This window comes from Schistosoma haematobium, chromosome 7, assembly GCF_000699445.3.
Source record: "Schistosoma haematobium chromosome 7, whole genome shotgun sequence".
Classification (NCBI taxonomy): domain Eukaryota; kingdom Metazoa; phylum Platyhelminthes; class Trematoda; order Strigeidida; family Schistosomatidae; genus Schistosoma; species Schistosoma haematobium.
In genome coordinates, this window is record NC_067202.1 from 12,028,230 (window position 1) to 12,047,161 (window position 18,932).

At 35.8% G+C, this 18,932-nt stretch overlaps 1 protein-coding gene across 1 annotated transcript in view; it reads right to left on the minus strand.

Annotated features, from left to right (window-relative positions):
• Nucleotides 1-7,136: 7,136 nt before the first annotated feature.
• The window catches only part of MS3_00009619 (uncharacterized protein), a 29,823-nt gene continuing 18,027 nt past the window's right edge, over nt 7,137-18,932 (minus strand). Inside the window, exons 9-10 of the mRNA XM_051218010.1 lie at nt 14,171-18,485; nt 7,137-9,230 (exon numbers count right to left, since the gene is read on the minus strand). The gene's annotated coding sequence lies outside the window, so the exon portion shown is untranslated. The remainder of the gene's footprint in view (nt 9,231-14,170; nt 18,486-18,932) is intronic.

The following is an 18,932-nucleotide window of genomic DNA, read 5'->3' on the forward strand; positions in this document are numbered from 1 at the left end:
ACTGATAATTACCATGTACTCACTAGTGACTAGCTTCGTGAGGGAATTCTCGGAGTTCTAGTGAGAAGCCGTGACCAGTGGAGCTAATCCTTGTCGGGTAGAAACAGGTGTCTACCTGAATGGAATATGGTAACGCAATTTTGTAGATTAGTTAAAGTTAGACATTAACACCGTTGGATGCCGGTTCAGTGGTCCGGAGGCTAAGCGTTCGCGTGGGAGACTGAAGGCTCTCGGTTTGAATCTCGCGAGCGGGATTATGGATACGGATTGGTGAAGATCCCCATACTAGGATAAAATGGCCATCCAGTGCTCCCAGGTTTTCAATGGTGGTCTAACATTAATGGGTTCATGATCTCAATTGAAAAAAATTATTTATTATACCATGGTTTCCCATCGGCTGCCCACAAAGCATATTCACATTAAAGTGTAACACTGAGATATAATATAAAATGGTAGACAATAATGACAGAAAGAATATACGTGAGACTATTACTGAAGGACAACATTTGCATGACCATCAAGTGACTTTGAGAATATTCACCTTCTTACTAAAACTAAAAGAAGGTTATAAACTAGTATAAAGAATTAGGATTAGAATTTAGAGATAGAAGTTAAGGTTCGGGTATTCATCATGAACTGACACCAACTAATATGTCAAAATGCTATTTAACCATAAAGATTAATGAATTCTTGTGCCAAAATCTAAAACATGCGATTTTCTATTTCATTGATTCATTCATAAGTTATAGTCACGCCAGAATAAGAATTATTGAACTAACCTATTTATGTCAATAAACTAGAGTAAAGTTATTTGAAGATGAAATTCTAAATATCATAAGGTCAGATTAGGCAGTAATTATATAGAATCCATAGACTGATTAGATTAATCGTCTGATAATTTAAAAGATCAAAAGAGTTTACATAAGTTTGTAGTGACTCACCTTTATCACGAGAACACGATTGGTTTATTGAAAACAATTATTATTGTAACCAATTGTACCAGTGACTGTTTTAATGTGCTTTTGTTTAACTGTGCTAAAAAGCATCCATTATTCACACACTTTGATTGTGACTTCGCGCGAATTCGGTTACGTTCTGTAGCCAAGCTTGTATCCTGTCACGATCTCGGTATCCTTTTGATACCACAAGATCGCCAGCAAATATATCTCGACTTGGTCTATTAACTGCCTTCTGATATTTGGCTTCCGCGGGATTTTTGGGAGTCATTTGGCACGTGTTTCTCTGTAGCGGTGTTCATAGTCAATTTCGACTCGACTCCACGCTACAAGTTTTAGACCATTTTCGGAATTACTTATAGTAGGCATAGATTAATGATAGAGTAATCGTCAAGACCTTGAAATTATAATTAGATTTGAACAGGTTACATCAGTTCAGGTATGTGAACGAAGTAAATATGGTTTTAATGCAAATGGAATAACGATTAGTTCAGTGATGATTGTATAACAAAATAAACACATTAATAGAATAATAATAATAATAATTGGCGGTTATTGTAATCAAAGCTGTGAATTTACAAAGGTAACTATATCAATCAAGTCCAACCTTTGTTTAAAGTAAAGAACAATTGTGTGTTGAAGGATTGACATATGTCAATGATATGCTCGATATCAATTCGAATACTTCCAAACATCAATGTCGATTATTTCATGGTATATCTCAATGTTACATATAGATTTGTCAGCAACTGATGAGAAACCACCAAATGAAACCAATTTCATACCATTCCACTTCAATTTTATATTCGTAAAAAGAATCAACTGTATGAAATTTCGTAGTCAATCTGTTATGTCCTTTGGTCTGTCTACCCACTTTTGGTGCTGAGGATACTTATCTAATCCAGATTAAGACCTTGGCGCGATAGGCTGACCGACCTAACTTGAGGCTAGTACGCGTGAGTTCGAAGTGGGGTAGAGAGAAGAAAACTATTCTATCACCTGATTAGCTGACAAGCACGTGAATGAGAGAAGACAAGACAACTGGAACACTACTCGATCTATTCCCGATATCCTGATTATCTTCGGATTAGTGTAAAAAGGTACATGAATAAATGGGTGACTAGGCCGTCACAACGTACAATAATTAGGAAAAATACAATTATGTCCAAAGCCGGGAATTAGTATAGAAAATAGGGTGCAAAATATTATGTTTAAATTACAATATCTTCGGAACAGAGAAGGGTATGGCAATGAATCATACATCGAACGAAAGCTCATGTTCTGTAGAATAGATTAGGGACAAAAATAAATGTCAGTCTTTTACAAGCTTTTAAATAAAATGGAATAACTTCCCGAAAAATAGCTTACGTAGTTTGTCTGGGCTTCTTGTTTCCCTGTTCACAACACAATCAATAAGTAAATATTAATTGGATATACCTGTATCTCAGAGTTGATGTTCACTTTGGGATTCGAACCTAATACTGTTCACTTTAAACTCTATTGTATCATTCACAATGAAATGAAGTTTTGCATACTTTAAAGCTTTAATCAACAATAAGTTTTGATTATTCTAATGAATTTTTTTTCAAGCCGGTTTTGTTCCTTTTTTTTCTCATTTTGATGCAAATTGATGAACTCATTGAATAATTAGGTTATTCCAATTCATTCAACTATTACTCATATTGATCATAAATAATATTGAACCTTGAAGATACATAAATGAAACATTGTTTTATCTATATAAATATATGAAATCACTAGTTATCTATTTAAACAAAGTCATTGATGATTATGTATTTATCTAGGTCAATGAACAAATAAATTTTAGTATCAGAAGGGGTTTTTTGTGGAGATTGTAGTAATTTTAATGGTTGAGATCATGAGTTAATTGAAGCTAGATCACCATGGAAAACGTGGAAGCACTAGATGACCGTTTCATCCTAGTGTGGGACTCCTCCGTGGCAGTGCGCATCCATGATCCCGCTTGTGGGATTCGAACCCAGGACCTATCAGTCTCACGCGCGAGCGAGCGCCTAACCACTAGACCAATGAGCTGACTGGCATCTAATGGCGTTATTGTCTAATTTCAACTAATCCACGAAATTGGGCGGCACTTAATAGGACGAAACGGTCGTCCAGTGCTTCTAGATTTTCCATGGTGGTCTAGCTTTAATTGATTCATAATCTCAACCATCAAAATAAATTTTAAATGATTCTTTCCAATTGTGATCACAAATCAATGAATGTCAGACTACTATTGAAAAGCTAGAAGCACTGGATGATCGTTATGTCCAAGGTATGAAACTCTTCAGCAGTATATATTCTAGATCTCGTACACGAGATTCGAACTCAGGACCTTCGATCTAGCGCTCGAACACGTGCGAGCATATTCTTCTATTTATAATCCTATGCAAAGAAAAAAAAATGTTATTTAAGATACGATTTTCAAGAAAAAATTATTATTTAAACAATCTTATTTCACAGAAACTAAGTAAAAATTATTGATTTTTGAATAGAATCTGGTAGAAATGTATGTCAGGTCACATGGTTACAATGTATCAATGTAATAAGATGAAATTAACAAAATATGGATAATTATAAAATGGAATTTACTATCAGCGCTATTGGTTACAAGTAAATCAAAAAAACTATTTGACTGGACACTTAAGATAAATAATATGTGATCTATGGTGACTAATACCATGAGGTTTACAGTGAGTTTCAACTATTTGTCCGAGATGAGGTTGTTTTCTTTTCGTTTTAATGCAAATTGATAATTAAGTTATTGAAATTTACTAAATTCATTCAACTGTTGTTATATGAGAAGTTGTAACTTGTACGCTTAAACCATTGAGAGTGTAAGGTAATCACTTGCCAACAGCTTAAGTAACAGTCTGTACGATAAGTTGAATTGGTTAAATTAACAACGTATTAACCTTTGAATGTTGAGTTAATGATCACTTCTTGTTAAATTTTAAAGATTGTGTTTGATTATACTTGAGATGCTGAGTATACACTATTGAGAAGTTTCGTACTAGGTGTTTAGTGTTTCTAGGTTTATAACATTTGTCTAACTATGCCTCCAAATGCCCTGGTACAGCCGAGAGTGTGGAGAGTCCGTTCTCCCTCTCGAAACGCTCTCATATGGCCACGCGTATACAGTCTCTGCCAGGGAAGCCCTACTCACTACCTTCTCGTGGAATCACTGTTGTTTACGAAATTGAGAGGACGAAAAGCGAATGTCCGGCGCTTTAACCGGGTTGGTGGATATGGAGAGTCCATCTAGGGGAGTTGGAAAACCCTGATTCCAAACCAATGGTGCACATGCAACTCAGGATCATGAGGGAACAAATGGCGTATGAGCCAATCGTTGGTCACCAGCTACCATGGAACTGCATCTCCTAACGTTGCTCCACTGCCTTGTGGATCAATACATTGAAGATTGATTTTCAACCATGAAAACTATTGTATTGTGGTGTGATTCGAACACAGGACCTATTGATCTCACGCACGAACGCTTAACCTCTCGATCACTGAGTCGACATTCGACGGTTTTAATGTCTAACTTCAAACAATTCATGAAGTTCAATTTTTAGGTGTTTGATTCTATTTCCCGATGTAGTGTGTTCCTTGGTCTTCCTCTTTCCCGTTTCCCTTCACGATTCCAAGTTGACGCTTGACACGTGACATACTTTGATGTCCTGCGTCATTTCTTAATTTTCTCCTCAACTGGAAGCTGGCTTGTTCCCTTCAATATTAGACTGCTGCTGATAGTATCCGACAAAAGGACATTGAGTACCTTGTGTAGACAATTGTTCATAAATACTTGTACATTGTCGATGATCATTGTAGTAGTTTGCCAAGTTTCAGCTCCATACAGTAGAACTGTGTTGACGTTTGTATTGAAGATTCTCACTTCCATATTGGTTCACAGACAGTTGTTTTGAGTTGCGTATATTCATCAACTGTAGAAATGCTACCCTTACTTCGCCAATCCTTGTCCTCACATCTGCATCGAATCCTCCTTGTTGATTGATGATGCTACCCAGATACGTGAATTTTTCCACCTCTTACTGAGTTTCTCCATCAAGTATGAATGGGTTAGTGTTCTTCGTGTTGTATTTGAGGACCTTGACTTTTTCCTTGTGTATGTTGAAGCCTACTGATACAGGGGCTTCTACTATACTGATTGTCTTCACCTGCATATGTTGACGTGTATGGGATGGAGGAGCTTAGTTATGTCTGAAGTCCAAATCGCCTAATCACAAGCAAGCCGTCCACTATATTCTGTGCTTCCCTTGATATCTGAGGATGCTGAGAATTCTATATTGTGCCCAAACTATAATATTGAATAGAGCGTTTAATAATAATAATAATAATAGAACAAGAGAAGGGGGGGAGGAGACAGCCTTGTCTGACTCTGGTCCTCACTTCAAATGTGTCTATCAACTATCCTTCATGCATCACTTTGCACTGTAGCACGTCGTATCAATTCCGGATGATGTTGACGATCTTCTCAGCTTCTCATACCATAGTGTTGAAGGAGTTTCCATAATGTTCTCCTATCTATACGGTCAGATGCTTTCTCATAATCAATGAAGTTGATGTATAGTGACGAGTTGCATTCAATTAATTGCTCAACGATGATCTGTAGTGATGTGATTTAGTTTGTGCACGACCGATCCTTATGGAGTCCAACCTGTTGATCTCAATGTTGAGCGTTTACTGAGTTTTTGATGCAGTCTAGCGATCTTCTGTTGAAAACTGTTCCTGGTAGTGATAGTAGCGTGATTCCTCTGTAGTCCTCACATTTGTTCAGATCTTTCTTTTGTACCTTGATGCGGTATGCTTCATTCCAGTCCGTCGGCATTTGTTCTACCACCCACCACTATAAGCAATAATGCAAGGATGTTTGGGTTGCGATTCTCCCCCTCAAAATGCAAAATGTTGCTTCAGGATTGGGTTGCGTTGACACCCGAACTAATGATAGGGAGTGATGTAGTTGAGCGTGTCGACCGCTTCACTTATATTGGAAGTCTCATCCACCCTTGTGGACTGGTGTGTGACAAAATCTCAGCACGACTAGCTTTTGCCAACTTGCGTCATTAATGAAGTAGGCGAGATATCCGTCTATCAACCAAAGGACGGATTTACTGCACATCAGTCCGTTCCGTCCTACTTCATGGCAGTGAAACATGACCGGTAAGAGTAGAGGATATTCGTAAGTTACTAGTGTTTGATCATAGGTGTCTTCGAAATATTGCTCGTGTATCCTGCGATCACTGAGTAAGCAATGCAGTTGTTAGGAAACGGATACTTAGTAAGGATGGCAAATCAATTGATGAAGTGGTGAAACTTCACCAGTTGACATGGCTGGAACACGGATTACGTATGTCTAACCACCGGCTGCCTCGACGTGCGATTTTCAATGGTATAGGAGTAGGTTGGAAGAAAGCTAGGGGCAGCCACACCAAATCATGGCACAAATCCATGAAGTCACTGACAAGTGAACTGCACCATGTTGGTAGGTGTAAACTACCTGGTTGGGAACCGCGAGATGATAGCAACCGATGGTTAGAGACCTTGAATGACATGGGTCAAAATCGTTTGCAATGGCGCAGGTGCATCCACCTTTTGTGTTCTCCCAAATTCTTATCTTCTGAATTCTTCATACTCCTTTCTTTTTGTCTCTTTCCAAATTTATTTCCCTAAATTACACCCCTTGAGTAACATCTTCAAACACTAATGTTTTCGATTACTGTTTATGCTTTTCCTGCCTCTACCACTATGGGATATGAATCGATAACTGCATCTCAGTGCTAATGTGGTAAGGCAACTTGAACTGATGTACGTACGAACGTATGTACGAAGTTCTACATTGTTACTGACAGTCTGGCTGACTGTCCTACCACACAAATCTTGTTGTATAGAACATGAAGTATTTTTACAATTACTTCTGTCTGTCTTCAAAGTTCCAGGTGAAATGTCATGAGATCCTATTCTTCATATATCTGATAATCATTCTTAATTGTATAAAAATGGAATAATTTTGTTCTATTAATAAACAAACGACACCACCACCACCAACAACAAGAAACTCATATTAGACATTAACATTGAATTATGTAACAATAATGTAAAATTTAAAAAAAATTATTATTACGCAGATACACGCTCATCAAAATTTAAAAAAAGTTTTTTAGTTTTTTTTTTGTTGGTAGATTAAGAAAGAAGAAAAAAAAGGATTAACTGGTTATTACGTCATTTTGAGTTACAAAAATAAAACAAAAAAACAAAAAAAAATTTTAAAAAATAAAAAAAAATAATTAAAACTTAATTGTTTTTCTATTTTTTATTGAAATCTATTCATTATTTAAATAAGAAATGCACTTAACAACGATTGTTAAATTGAAATCCGTAATATGAACAATTTGCTAATTGAATCTGTATTCCAAATAGATAAAAAAATATGTACAACATTTCATATTATCAAGTTAGATAGATGATAATTGTTGTATAATTTTAATAGTTGAGATTATGAGACAGTTAAAGTTAGATCACTGTGGAAAATTTGGAAGTACTGGATGACTGTTTTGTCCTATTGTGGGACTTCTCAGTCGCAGTGTGCATCCGCGTTCCTACATCACGAGATTAGAACCCAGGATCTATTAAGTTTCACACATGAGCGAGCGTTTAACCACTAGACCACTGAGCTGGCTAACATACAATGGTACTCATGTTTAACTTCAATCTTGCGATACAAGATCGTGGATTCGTACTGCTATGGAGGAGTTTCACAATAGGACGAAGCGGCAGTCCAGTGCTTTCAGGTTTTCTACGGTAGTCTAGCTTCAAATAACTCATGATCTCAACCATTGAAATTACTACAATACCCACAAAACCCCTTCTGATATGAATTGTTGTATAGACTATGTAATATTGAAATTCGCCGGGAATGTATACCCAAACAATTATATAGTATTCTATTTACTCAAATGTGATGTTAGGGAAGATTTGTGATTCAACTGGATAATTCTGATGCATTTTTGTTCTTTAAACTAGATAGTTTGGTCATTGTTATTTTGAACAATAACATCAGCATAAAATTCATCCAGATCAGAGAATAACTCTTCATCAAAGTCTGTAAAATGTACCTTAATTGTTTATCTGTCAACTGTTTAAATATTTCAGTCAGTTTTTTTGTAATAAATTCGATAATTCTTTGTGATAATCACTTAATGAAAAGATGGATAGTAGCTAGCAGTGGAATCCAGTTTCACGCGCGTTTCGTCCTATTTGATACTCGTCAGCTGGATATAAATGAATCAATTGCAGTCCTAAATAACAATGGAAAGATACAAGTAAAAACAACATCAAGTGAATTTAAACTTCACCCCATTGCACAAGCAAGTGGCTATTAGGACTCAGTAGCTTAGTGGATAACGCGATGGCGTTTGAAGCGGACGGTACTTGGTTCGAGTCCCAAAGTGAACATCAACTCTGAGATGCAGATATATCCAACAGACGAGTATCAAATATATCGAGTTGGATTACACTACTAGCCACTATACATCTTTGCTTATAATGCTTGTGATCTAATGCTTTATCGAGGCAATCCACACAGTATTCACATATGCCAATAAGAGACTGATCAATTGCAGTCCTAAATAACCAATGAGAAGATACAAGTAAAAGTAACACTAGGTGAATTTAATGACTCGATTTTTTATACCACATCAAATCATTTATGAAATGGTAACTTTAAGTGTATATTGGTTGTTGGTATGTATTCCCTCTTTTTTAATCGATTAGTGAAGTAAAACCTTTGTTAATCTGCAATTCATATTATTGAAAATATTTTTTGTTGTTGTAGTGTTGAGTTCATTGAATTAAATAGTTTATTTAAGATCTTAGTGTCGTCCTAGTTAACATCTTCAGAGACTACTCTGTGTATAAGTGAACTTTCTAGTTATTATACAACTATTATATGATTTCACTCCAATAACCGTTATCTTTTTCAAATTGGCTGCCTTCATAAGTCTTATTGACCTCAGTTAGCTTTGTATTCACGTTCACTATGGTGGAGAAGATTTGTAGCTAAGGTGGATTAAAGTTTGTGCTGATGATGTTGTCCAGAAGAACGATGAAAGCTTCACGACCAAACCATCCAGCTCATAGGACAAAACTCCATCAAAATCACGTTCGCTGTGTTTTCTAGTTGATATCTGACTGATGTGATAATATTGACTGCTAGTAGATTATTTTATGTCCAATCTGGAAAAACAATCAAAATAAAACGACTATTAATAATAAAAGGTACATGGATGATACCGCTATCATTTGTGATAATAAACGTGATTTGAATTATCTTATACTAATATCTAATAATTGTCACCCAGCAATCATGTTGAAATTATAGGAAAACACAATGGAACTCTAAGAAGATCTATATACTGGGACCTTTCATGGAATAGCTAGCTATTAGGTTTTATAGCTGGGTCCCCATTAGCCGAAAGCGTAATTTAATTATATTCCTAACTATATGGATACGAGAATTTGTAGTACTGTGGTTACAGTAAGTGAACTGTGCCTCCTCGGAAACCGATATCCATCAGTGTTTATTGAACATAAGACTCAAACCCCTTAAAGTATAAATAGCCTCTATACAAAGGAAAGTTTTATTATTTAAACGTTGATTTCAAAGATGATATAGATACAGGCATCCTCAAGTGAAGAATATTAGACTCTCTTAATAGAGTGTTCTTAGCAATAACCTTGTGATTGGCATTCTCCAGCCGACCAATGTTTGATAAGAATAAAAAAACTCTCTGATTTGACCAATTCCATGTTCATTTATCAATTTACCTATTCATGTGTAACCAGATATATGGGTCATTTGAGGAGTATTTTATTCAAAAACAAAATTGAGAACACAATACGGGTTGAATGAAAAGAGTCATAAACGGCTCAATAAAAAATTTTATAATGGAAAACTTTGTAAACAAAAGTTTTCAATCAAAACGGACTCAATATTCATTGTTATCTGCAAAGAACGTAGAAGGTTCATGAGAGCAGTAAACTTCTATCTCGTTATTATTTCCCAAGATCCATGATATAGATTTATTCCAACCAGAATTACATTCATAGAAGAAACTTATACAACCTCTTCTTCTACCACGATCTTAATCTCTTGTAAATTTTTTTCTTTCCTTCTTTCACAACCATCTACCCCCCTTCTATCTTCATCTCTATACACCGTTCAACCCCCAACTAATTTGTTTCTGTTTCTATGATCCTCTTGATTACACTTCATCTCAATTACAACATTTGATCTGATCACACTGAGAATACCCCTTACAATAATAATCCTTTATCTATCTTCATGTTGAATATTCAAGGTCTTGACAACAACTTAATTATCAGAATACTACATGTAGTACTACATTAATATAATTTCAATATATAGCATCGACGAAGAGAAAATTTTCTTCACTGAAACGTCTTCATTCTCTTTAGTTATTAGTTTTCTTAATAACAATAACGTTTTTATGTCTTTATTTATTTATATTATCTCATTGTTACTGTGTTTAGCAAGATTTTTGTTATCACTCTATTACTGGAGTGACCATTCCTAAAGAAGATGAACTGGAATGAGTTCCTTAAACTTTTCGTGTAAAGTAAGTACTCTAGTGGGTTTTGACTCTTCTGGATAATGTCCGGACACTATAAATTTGATATTCAGATAAATCTTATAACCGTTGAACAAGGTATTGCCTATTTGAACTCAATAGCTGAAGTGAAATGCGTTAGAAGTTGTAGGTTCGAGTTCCAACACAGTGATACAATTATATACTGCCAAAGACAAGTTCCAAATGCAACGAGTCGCTCATCCTAGATTCCACTGATAGCTGCGATCTAAATTTATTAGAATATGTTCAGTATCAGTTCAACGTTAACTGAATATCTAATACTGGAATTACATGACAACAAAATGGATTTAATGAGCTGACTGGTCTTTTACGTTCACGTCAATTTGGAATCGTACTATTTTAAAGACACATCCAGTAGGTTAATTGAAATATTTGCTTTTGAAAAGCATTAAGGGAGGTTTCGATGGAGTTTTGTTCTCTGAGATGGATGTTTTGGTCATGGAGCTTTCATCGTTCTTCCGAACGAAATCATCAGGACAAACTTCAGCCAGAACTGATGTATTCGAACTTCTCCACATATGGTTCACAGCTTGTCCTGTAAACCTCGATGTTGATTGGTTCTTGTTGCCCTTAAACCTGTCATTAGTTACTTCTTTGGTTTGGTTGCATCTCCCATTGGTTTGATTTCTGTTCCTATGTTTGTGCATAATTTTCCTAATTGGTTGATAAATTGGATCGATTTCAATGTGCTTGTTTATTGCTGATTGATCTCAGTGCCAAGCTTCTAAAAATTCTCTGGTGTTTTTGGAATTGCTTCTATCCAAAGTCTCCACATTTTTCTAGTCGAATATGTGTCCGCAGTTGTCCACGTGCATTGATATAAATGAGGACATGTCATGGAGTTTGACGGCTAATTGATGTTCATACAGGTGAAGATGAAGATAGCGTCCGCTTTGTCCGATGTAGTGTGTTTTTCGCAGTTGATACAATTTATTTAGTAGATGACATTTGGTTTGTCATCTATTTTTATTTCATCCTTTGGTCTGTATAGGATTGATAGTATGGATTTTGTTGGTTTGTGTGCAACACTTATTCCGAAGGTTTACAGCAGTCTCTTTGTCATTTCTGATATGCCTTTCATGTATGGTACAGTGATCCTTTTGTTGATTTATGTACTTGACTTTATTTCTGTTGATGCGTGCGGCTGGTATTTTTTTGATAAAGTTGATTGGGTAGCCGTCCTTTTAAAAGGTAGTCTTCAAGTATTTTTCTTTATTTTTTCGTGTCATAAGTGTATTGCAGGATGTCCTTGCCCTCTTGAACATAGTTTGCACGCAGTTGATTTTGTGAGCTCTTAGCTTTTTGCTATTGTAGTTGAGAATTTGATCTTTGTGGGTCAGCTTCCTATACACTTGAGTCTCCAGTTTACCTGTGTCGGTTCTGGTGATTAATACATCTGAGAATGATAGTTTGTCGTTTGATCAATATTCATTTTGATCACATAAACTAAGAATAAGTGAGGAAATCTATTCACAATGAATTCCTTGAATATTTAGTTGTTTTCTATTTAATTGTTAGACATAGACAAGTGCATAATTTCAATTGATTTAATAGTATTCCAATTAAATATGTTTGTATTTTATGGGAAATGGTTTGGAATTCATAATTGGAATGTAGATTAAAAGAGAAAAACTATTTCCCAAAATACATTCTTAACATTTCACACCACAGACTGATCTTAGTTAGGTCATTATTGGAAAACTAGGAGGCACTAATTGGCTATTTTGGTTTAGTTTGGGACTTATCGATCGTGAGTGATCTCCTTACAGGAGATCGAGACGAAGACTTTCGATCTCGTGTACGAACGCCTAACCACTAAACCATCGTAAAGGAATCTAGTGGTGTATGTGTTTAAATTTAATCAATCAGCTATAATTCGCGAGCATCTTCCATTGCCTGTGGTAGATAGCTCTCTTACATCTGATAAGATTGAATTCCATTATTCATAACTTCTCGTTGGAACTTGTGGAACAGCAACCAGTAATTATTCATGAGGAACAACTGAATAATTCATATTATCAGTATGGGGTTGTGGAGATTACTAATTTTTTGATTAAGATCATAAACTGATTGATGTTAGACCATCATTACAACCCCATACTGATGATTACCATGTGCTCACTAGTGACTAGCTTCGTGAGGGAATTCTCGGAGTTCTAGTGAGAAGCCGTGACCACTGGAGTTAATCCGTGTCGGGTAGAGACAGGTATCTAGCTAAGTAAAGTGGAAGATAGTTACGCGATTTTGTGGATTGATTGAAGTTAGACATTAACACCGTCCAATGTGGTCTAGGGATTAAGCATTCGCGCGTGAGACCGAAGACCATGGATTTGAATCTCGAGAACAGGATCGTGGATACGCACTGCTGAGAGCAGTCCCACAATAGGACGGAACAGCAGTTCAGTGTTTCCAGGATTTCAATGATGATCTAACATCAATTGGCTCATGATTACAATCAAAAATTCATAGTATTACGTAATACAGCAAATAAACGTTTTCAGTAAAAAAACAAACACCACAAAAATTAAATCAAACACACTGAACTTTGTTCATTATGTCAAGGTAAACCATTGAATAATTTCACCAATAGAGAATTTTATTGTTTATTGATCAATTTGAATGTGTTACTTTGCTTTGTATTAAAGAATTTCAAAGGTAATAACAACCGATCGAATATGTACCAAATTCAGAGACTATGAACGGAATATCTATTTAGTTGAACTTAACATTAAACTTAGATAAAGAGGCAAAATTATAATTTATGGAAGAACCAATCAGATTCAAGATAACAGATCTTGAATTTTGGCGCGAAATTCATTGATCCGTTTGGCTAAATAGTATTTTGACATTCTAGCTGATGTCAGTATGTGATGAAAACCATAAATCTAATTCCTAACTTTAATCATCAACTGGGGTCGTGGATGCGCACTGCTGAGGAGTCCCATACTAGGATGAAACGGCCGTCCAGTGCTTCCAGGTGTTCCATGGTGGTCTAGCTTCAATTGACTCATGATTTCAATCTGTGAAATTTCTAAAATCTCCACAAACCCCTTCAGTCAATAACCATCTGCTCATTAGTGACTGACTTCAAGAGATACTCCTGGAGTTCTAGTGAGAAGCCGTTACCAGTGTAGTTCAACCAGGTCTGTTGTGAGATATCAGCTCACTGAAAACAATGGTGTACGGTGGCGCAACTTCATGAATTGTAATTTATCACACTAATTTATAACCCTCATTTGGTTCTATTTATTAGGTAGACACTCTCAAGGTTAGTCTAACGTCGATTCCAGGTCGTTCATAAATTCTAGTCTCACCGAAATATTCGTTGACATATCAAATTAATAAAGAATAATGGATGCTATTTTCGTATGGCTAAAAATTACAACCAGGATCCCATTTGGAGGTGAATAAATATCAATTATGTAAAAATTTTAAGATTCTCTTTAAGCATTTCACAAGTTTCTATTTAGTTTACAGATAAATTCAACATCAGATCTTACTTACTTTTACTTCTGTTCAATCCATTAAAATGGTTAGCGTTTTTTGTGGCAAGCTTGTTTTCTATAGGATCGAGCTATTGATCTCATGCCCAATTCTCCTCCTTTATAAGGGATTGAGATTGGCAGTAACCCTAAAAGAGCTACGGGTGGATTTAATCAATTAAAATAAAGTTGATAAATGTATTTTGATATATACACATTCAAGTTACTTACTTACGCCTGTTACTCCTCGTGAAGGAGCAGAGGCCGCTCACCAGCATTAAAGCAGCCAAATTTAAAAGCTTTCTGAGAAATACAAATCAGATGAAAAAATATGTCGTATTTTTCGCTTGTGTAGGACTGTAATTGAACAGTCTCTTATTGGTGTACGTGCATACGGTGCAGATTGCTTCAATAATGACATTAAGTCACATGTATTATAAGCAAAGATGGGTGACGGCTAGCAGTGGAATCCAGTTTGGTGCGTGTTTCCTCCTATTTGGAACTCGTCAGCTGGACGTACGTTGACCCCAAAGTCGATGTCCATCCCGAGACTCGAACCCAGCACCGTTCGCTTCAAACGCCATCGCGTTATCCACTTAGCTACTGAACCCTGATGACCATCTGCTTGTACAATGGGATGGAGGCACATTCAGCTGATGAGTCCCAAATAGGATCAAATGTTCGTCAAACTGGATTCTAATACTAACCATCATCCATCTTTGTAAATATAAAACAATGTTAGTACTAAAGAAGGTTATATTTTCAAAAGATAGTGCATATTTGTATGTAACAATAATTACCTTGTACGTTTTTACACATCCGTTCGTATTACAAACTAAAACACCTTTCAGGTGTACTCATAGCTTTCTCTGTGAAATGAGCACTAGTGCATTTGTGACTACCAGAGTACTCATTGCAAAACCCTGGGGTTTGTAACTCCTAATACTTCTATTTTTCCTACCTTTAATATTGAAATATATGTAGTTCGTGTACAGAGCTTAAAATGTTTTTTGTTACATAAAAATTATTTCCAGAATGAATTTCATCAGTCAATCTAAACTAGATCACCATTGAAAACCTGGATGTACTGGGCAGCCGTTTCATCCTAGTATGGGACTCTTGAGCAGTGCGCATCTATGATCTCGCATGCGCGACTCAAACCAGAGACTTTCAGTCACGCACCCGAATTTTTAACCTCTAGACCATTGAGCCAGCATTCAACGCCGTTAATGTCTATCTTAGATCGATCCGTGATCTTGCGCGACTCTTCATCCACTGTTTGAATTAGATAACTGTCCCACACTCGACACGGATTGAACTCCACCGGTGTCACCTCTTCTCATTAGAACTACAGATAATTCATCTTGAAGCTAGTCACTACTGAGAACATGATTATTATCAATTTTTGGGATTTGTAGGAATTGATACATAAGAATTAGTTTACCCAACTAGTCACTCTATATTAATATTAGTTATTCATTTTCATTACTGATTACATAATTTTCAGAGATGAATACCATTGATAATGTATGTTTGAAATACATTTGATTTTTTCTTTCTTGTTTTTTATTGAGATCATGAATCGATTGATGCTAGACCACCATCGAAAAGCTGGAAACACTGTACGGCCATTTCGTCCTATTTTGGGACTCTTCAGCAGTGCGCAACCACGATCCCGCTCGCGGGATGTTTTTATATTTATGAATGAATTCAAAACGATTTTTGATTCCATCGTGTAGATTAATATGCATTAATGAACTTCATATATATAAAGCTGTGTAATTAGATCAGCTGTCATAACTATTTATTTCAGTTTATCTACATAGTTCGTTTAGTTACAGGTCAAATTAAAAATAATATACAAAGCTAACATTGATGTGTCATTACAGACTAGGTAATCAGTTCAATATAACTCATACTTATTTAATAAAAACACACAGTAATCGACTATTATTATCATCATCAATAATAGTAGTGTGAGTAATCATAGTAGTACTACTACTAATAGTTTAGTGAATGAGCATTCACGTGGGTATAACCAATTTACTATTTAATACAAAATTAAAAAGTTCTTTCATAAAATGTGAGAACTATACATTAAATACACTTGGTATTGTTTACTTGAATCTTCTCATTGTTATGTAGGATCGCAATTGATCAGTCACTTTTTGGCATATGTGCATACAGTGATGACTACCTCGATATTGCCTTAAGTCAGAACCATTTTAAGCAACGAAGGATAGTGGCTAACGGTAGAATCCAGTCGGGCGCGTGCTTCTTCACATTTGGGACTCGTCAGCTGGACGTACATGCATCTCAGGGTTGATGTCTACTCTGGGACTCGAACCCGGTACCATTTGCTTCAAACACCGTTTCTTCCTGATAGCCACCTGTTTGTGTAATGGGATGAAGTTCAAATTCACTTGGTCAGCTCGATGTACCTGACGAGTCCTGAATAGGATGAGACGCGTGTCAAACTGGATTCCACTGCTAGCCACTATCCATTTTTACTCATCATACACTAAGTACTTTATTTACAAATCTTTCATCAATTGTCTCAAACTCCATCGTTTCCTCATTTTTTCACAATTACTCTCTGTTTACATCCCCATTCTCTTCAATTCGATCTTTTCAACCTTCCGCTGTTAGGTATTTCACTTCTGATTGCTGTTATATATTACTTATGTCGACAAACATAAGTAGCATACACCACGGTAGTAATAGTAGTAGTAGTCTGAGTGCTAGTAGTATCCTGCATTATAAACTATAAATAGTACTTGTATTCTAGGTCCATCATAAAATAATAGTAATTCACAAGTATATGTAGCTTCTCGTTTATTTTTATTTCTGGGGTTGGCATATTATTATTTCGTTAAATGTGCGTCCTGATTGGAATGCGTCAATATTGGCAGTTAATCAAAAGCATTGAATTTATTCATTGATTATTGACTAAAAGTGAAATGTAAGACACTCATTTAGACCTATTAGAGACTTGTCTTTATCTGAATTCCCGTATTTAAGTTCACACTAGGACTTAAACCCATTATCCTTTCTTTTAAACGCTTAACATATTATCCGCTGAAATATCCATTGGCTAGTGCAACCAGAATGAACTCAACTCCATTTTTGATAGTTTTAATCTAATCCTTATCGATGTTAAAGATTGCAATTAATCAGCCGCTTTTTTGAAACACGTTTGGGTCCAATAGATAAGTTTGAAATTTGACGACCTGTGTACCCTGAATTCTACTGCTAGTTATTATGAAACTTTGTTTAAAAATACTTTTGACTTAATAGTAGTATTAAGGCAATCCACTCAAAATGAACATGTGCATAAAAGATTGATCACTTGTAGCTCGTAATATCAACAGTGGAATGATTCAAACCAATGTAAATGTAATATTACATAAACAATAATCGTATAGTATTGAAAATGAATTCACCGAGAAAAAAAGTACTCTTCAGTGAACTAAACTTTCTTATTTTGCATAAATAATAAAACTAAATTAATATTTCAACAGTTGAGATCATGAGTCAGTTGAAGCTAGACCACATATGCTCACTAGTGACTGGTTTCAAGAGATATGTCCTGGAGTTCTAGTGAGAAGCACTGACCAGTGGAGTTCAACCGGGTCTGTTGTGACATAGTAACTCCTGATGACAATGGTGGATGTGTCGCTCAGTTTCGTGGATTAGTTGAAGTTAGACATTAACACCGTTGGATGCCGGCCAGCTCAGTGTTCTAGTTGCTCAAGTGCCTGGCGCGAAACCGATAGGTCCTGGGTTCGAACCTCGCGAGGCGGGGTCGTGGATGTGCGCTGCTGAGGAGTCTCACAACAGGACGAAACGGCCGTTTAGTGCTTCCAGGTTTTCCATGGTGGTCTGGCTTCAATTGACTCATGATCTCAACTGTTGAACTTACTACAATCTCCACAAAACCCCTTGTGATAATAAATTAATATTCATGATTATTCAAATAACCAGAAGCATAACTACTAGTATCAGTTCCCTCAAGATTACAGGTACACCTTGCTGACGAATGCCAAGTAGCACGAAACCTAGGTCCAGGGTTTCCTGTTGACTACCTCCAATCAACATCTTATCTAGTATTATAATAATAATAACAGGTAACCAATTTCAATTAACTAAATTATTTTCTGATACCAAACAGAAAAATACTTAAAAATTTCACGTTAATATATATTTGAGGTGTCAGCCGAACATACTTACTCTTGTTACCCCTCGTCAAGGAGAAAAGGCCGTCCACTAACATTCACCATCCAACCCTATCCTGGGCAATCTTTTCCAGTCATCTGAAGGTATAGGATAATTGGTCACTAATCGAAAATAGACATATTTGGTTACACTAAGTAATAATAAGATACTATACTATGTACAAAACTAATTCCACCATAAATTCACTTATTGGATACTTTTTATTAAAGTACTAATAAACCACCATCTTGACCTGTCTCTTGATTATTTATCAGAGTGATGAGTTGAGTGCATCATGTGACCTAGGATCGTAAACTATTCATTTTTTATTGATCAGTTGTCTAATGTACGACCTCAATAGTAAAGCTGGTTTAATTCTGTTATAACATAATAATTAGAGAACTAAATGATGTCTCATTTATAATACTGACCTGAAAATTACAAAACATATTTTAAGTAGTATATCCGTGAGAATTTTATTTATTTTAACACATAGATATTGGTACAAGGAGGCACCAAACACATATGCGCCACACAAATCTCATTTGATATGTGCGAGGGCTGTGATA